Source organism: Vicia villosa, linkage group LG5, assembly GCF_029867415.1.
Source record: "Vicia villosa cultivar HV-30 ecotype Madison, WI linkage group LG5, Vvil1.0, whole genome shotgun sequence".
In the NCBI taxonomy this organism is placed as follows: Eukaryota; Viridiplantae; Streptophyta; class Magnoliopsida; order Fabales; family Fabaceae; genus Vicia; species Vicia villosa.
The window spans coordinates 120,083,101-120,087,806 of NC_081184.1; the positions used below are offsets into that span (position 1 = coordinate 120,083,101).

At 34.2% G+C, this 4,706-nt stretch overlaps 1 long non-coding RNA gene across 2 annotated transcripts; it reads right to left on the reverse strand.

Moving 5' to 3' along the window:
* Positions 1-663: 663 nt before the first annotated feature.
* Positions 664-4,103, reverse strand: LOC131607147 (uncharacterized). Of its 2 annotated transcripts, XR_009285211.1 has the most exons (4): positions 3,665-4,103; positions 2,691-3,555; positions 1,651-2,459; positions 664-774 (listed from the first exon to the last, which is right to left on the reverse strand). It is a non-coding gene; the product is annotated as an uncharacterized LOC131607147 (long non-coding RNA). The 2 variants fall into 2 exon arrangements; XR_009285210.1 differs by lacking the exon at positions 664-774 and having other exon boundaries at positions 1,564-2,459.
* Positions 4,104-4,706: the final 603 nt, after the last annotated feature.

Consider the following 4,706-nt stretch of genomic DNA (forward strand, 5'->3'; position numbering starts at 1 on the left):
AGATTCATCATTTGCTTGTAACATTTTTCTACCTCAACTGTAACAATAAAAAGAACTTCTAATAAATTTTGATTTTGCATTCAGTTATTTTTCTGTGCTATACAAACATGTTTTAACTGAACATGGTGATTAGAATGGAAGAGAATTATAAAACTCAATCCACCCTGACAGGAGCCTCGAACACGAAAGAGACAAACAAATAATGTTATGAGACACGGTACATTTTCACAATCTATATGCATCTTTTAAATAGAAGACTCAGAGATACTTTGTAAAGACAGGCGCCATAGTTTTGGTCTTGGTGCAGCCGATTTTACAAGTGCTGCTACCTTTAGCCTCTGTTTGTCTGCTCTCATTGCCTGAAATTTGTGATGCAGTTATAGCATCAGTTCTAACTAACCAAAACAGCAAATCCAAAATCAAATAAATGACTGTTGAAGATAAGTAACAGAACCAAACCTGATACATCTTTCCTGTGTTCAACATCCTTTCACTCTCACAAGCTGAACTTTTCTTTTCCAGCTCTACCTTATATATATATATATATATATATATATATATATATATATATATATATATATATATATATATATATATATAGAGCTTGTTCACTGTTTCTTCAGCTTGTTTAAACTAAACATTTAAAACACATTATTCTTCATACTAAAAGATACATAAGAGGCCAAATGAACATTCCATAGAGCATATAAACTGGCCAACCTATCCTGGAGTTTCAATCTTGTCCCTCCCGCTGGGAATCATGTCAAAGCCACCCTGCCAACCAAACTTATTCCTGTGAGTCATCACAATATCATAATTCATAGAGGAAAAAGAAAATATATTCACTTTAGCTTTTAGTGCCCACCACCCAAAATGCTGCCATCATACATTCAAAATGCTGCCAATGATTCCTAACAATTCAAAACAATCGTACAACCATCATACATTCAAAAGAAAACCATGACAGGTCCATAATTCACATTCCTTACACATTCAACTCTAAACCAACTTCAATGTCATTCATAACCAAAAGCATCTAGACCAGAAAATAGACCGAACCCTCATAATAGTTGACAATTCAAAGACAAATCAGCATACCGCATACACCGCCAAAACACTTCCAAAAGTAAATTAAACTAAGAGTTAACCATTTCAGAAAATAAAATCTAGGGATAATAGGTATTTATCCCCCTGTCATATAGCGAGTTTCGATTTACCCCCTATTAATATTTTTTTTTTGGATTACCCCCCTGTATTTTTAGCGTACCCTCCTAAACGTGTAAAAAACAGTGAAAAACCAGGGGGGTAAATCAAAAAAACAAGTTTACAGGGGGGTCCTAGGGGGGTAAATCATAGAACTTTTCATATTTCAAGGGGGTAATCCAAAAAAAAATATTAATAGGGGGGTAAATCGAATCTTGCCTATATGGTAGGGGGAAAATACCTATTATCCCTAAAATCTAACTAACCTTCATTTGCCCCAACTGTTATTAACCCTTATCTTTTCTTAATAATCTAAGCAGCTTCTTAAATAGTACACTTATAAGAAGAAAAGTGAATAAGTGTTCCTAATAATAAGACAAATAAAATTCATGTAAAATTCATGTAAAATAAGGCAAAATAATAATTTGGAAAGTTATCAAGCAGCACCTTTTTTCTTATGAAGCTTTTTCATGTAAAATTCCAACTCTCTACCTTCCAAAATGTAGTTGCATAATCATAAAAAAAGTTAAGAACATGATAAAGCTATATGGTTCAATAAAAACAATTCAGCCAAACCATTAACAGAAGAATTACCCATCAGCAAAGCCACATTGTCCAAGTCGGAAAGAAATGCATGCAAGCAATCTTCCACCTCCAAGAAATTTCAAATACCACTAACTCTAAATCCTGTTCAAATTCAATTGCAGCCATCATTCATAAGATGCACGTTATCTTAATCTTGACAACTATTTTAAATGTAGACCGTAACAAGACCGAAGTATCGTGATAGAAATTCTAAGACAACATTCTTGACTATACAACTTCCTCGTTTGTATCAGCATCTTCATCCTTAAATAAATAAGTAAATGTGAATTCATTGAACTTCTTTTTTTATGAATCCTGCAATGAGAGCATTCCATGATTCTAAGTGATCCCTTACACCCACTTCAAACTGTAAACATGCAAGGTCCATCATCCCACAGGCTGCATAAAAATGGATGATTGTAGTATGTATAAAATAATAACAATCAAAGCCTCTCTTAACAACTGTTCCATGCAATTGCCAACCATCAACAATTGCATTCCTACGACCACAAGCTGAAACCAAATTCACAAGCATGACATCGTTAGGTCCATGTCCAGTTTGCAGCATCGCCCGATAAACCTCCAAAGCTTCACACAAAAGACCCTTTTGTATATAACCATCAATCATCTCTTTAATGTGTGGCAATCCTTCACCGTTATGCTCATATTTGCTGCGTATATATAACTTATAAGCATGTCCATATGATATATAGTAACTAATAGGACTATTAAACAATAAATTTAAAAACCAGTAAAAACTCAACTGGTTAAATTCAGTACCTATGTAAATTCGATTCAGTGATCAAGTGCATGATGTAACATCAATCGCGAAAATCACTTTGTTTTCAACTTGTTAGTGGAACTTTGAAATCAAGCAATGAAAAGCTTAAAATAAAAGTTACCTTCTGTAAAAACCTTTCATTCTATCATTCAATATTCCATCAAACTGAATAGTCAATACACCCAATCAAGTAGATATTTCCTCCAGAAACTCCAAGACGAGAATTTCATCATCTTCAAATAATTCAACTTTTGAAGGTTTGAAAACCTACAACATAGACATTCATCAATCCTAATTCAGAAAAAAATAATGGTAACAGAAAAACTCAAGATGACCAAAAAGAGTTGAGAAATGAAAGTAGTAACTTAGAGGAATGGCGGTTGGTGAATGAAACGGCGTCGTTACCGACGGTGAGTTCAGCGGCATTGAGAACGATGAAATGAGTAGCAGTGATGATGTCGAGATCGACGGCGACGGAATCGGAGAAACGGAATTCGATGAGGTCAGGTTTAAGCTTAATGTCGTAACATTTTGGAACAACAAAATTAGGAAGACGAGCTTGTCCTTTGAATTCATCCATGTTTGAACACATTACTGAAACTTAATGATTTACATTACTGAAACTTAAAAATTTGCACTTGATCAAACATCAAAAGAAAGAAAATAAAGAATATATATCATAATTTTCACATAATAGAGAATTCAAAGTTTCTTATTCTATGCCAGTTGCTTCATATATATAATAAGCACGACACCAAAATTGACACGTCGACGTTGATAATAATTTTAAAATTAAATAAATAAAACGAAATCAATGTTTTGTTGTTGGTACCGAAGTTGAATTTGAACCTGAGTGGCAACAATAACGGGAAATGAAGCAGAAGAAAATGTGTAAGCTGGAAGAATACCACAGGAAAATCCCTTGATTGTGTTGAAGTGAAGTAAGTTACTTTATTTTCATATATATCCATTCAACTCAGATTCTTCTACAATTACAATAAAACAAACAAATTTCACTAACTTGGGTGAATTTTACATAACTACAAAATAAACAATGTAACAAAATTAAGAGAAAGAATTGAAAGAGACTTAGACCAATGCAAGTAATTGTGAAAGGTGCAGATGAAGTGGTGAAAGACCGGAGTTTGGCTGAGCAGTTGCGTATGGGAGACAAACCAGTTCGTGGAAGTGGAATTGAAATGTTTGACATTCTTTTATCTTCACTTCCAATTTTGGAATATTCAAAATTCAAACCACTCCACACAGTTGCTTTTCTGCAGATAAATATGTTACCTATCATCATGCTAAACAATTCAAGAGACGCTATTCGCGACTTGCGTTAATTCATTACCTTCTAGGTTATCATTTCATTACCTTCCGGAGCCATATGTTTTGTAGTCCCACACAGAGTTAGATCTCTCGGATTCTTCAATTTCTTTCGACATTCCAATATCAGTTAACATCAAAACCTGGAAAAAAATATATCAACAACAACATAATCCTTTTCTCAACTACAACAGTTCATTAGACTTGAATCCAATTGTTGGCTGAAGATTTCGTTTAGAAAGAATATCCTTTGAAGAGTTACAATTCGAAGGAAGATGGTTACTAATGACCATTTCTGAGATTAAATGGCTACTGATGGCCATGTTTCGAGAATGTTGGTTTGAGTTGGAGTAAAAGATGGTTAGACTTGGAGCTAATTCGAAGAGGATTATCTTTGAAAGACTTAAACATTTTTGCGAAATGCGTGAAGTACTGATGCTGAACGTGTTTTCGTAGCATTCTAAATTCTGATCACGTTGCCACGCGTCGAAAGAGGATTCAGGCGGGAGGATTTGAATTTCGAAGTAGTTTGTGTAACTGCACAAAGACAGATGGCATCCCAGGGATTCCTGTGGGCAACGTGGCATCAGATTAGTGTAGGACCGTTAGGGTCGAATTTAATATAAATAAGGGTGTTAATGTTAGGATTCCGTGTGTTCATTTTGTACAAATCACTCACAAATCACTCAAGTATCAAGTGTTTAGAGAACGAGTTCGCTGAGAAATGTACGTATGACACCAACATCAATTTAAATACATTTGTATTTTCCTTTATTCAAGTATCTTTTTACTATTATTGCTTTCATTTACT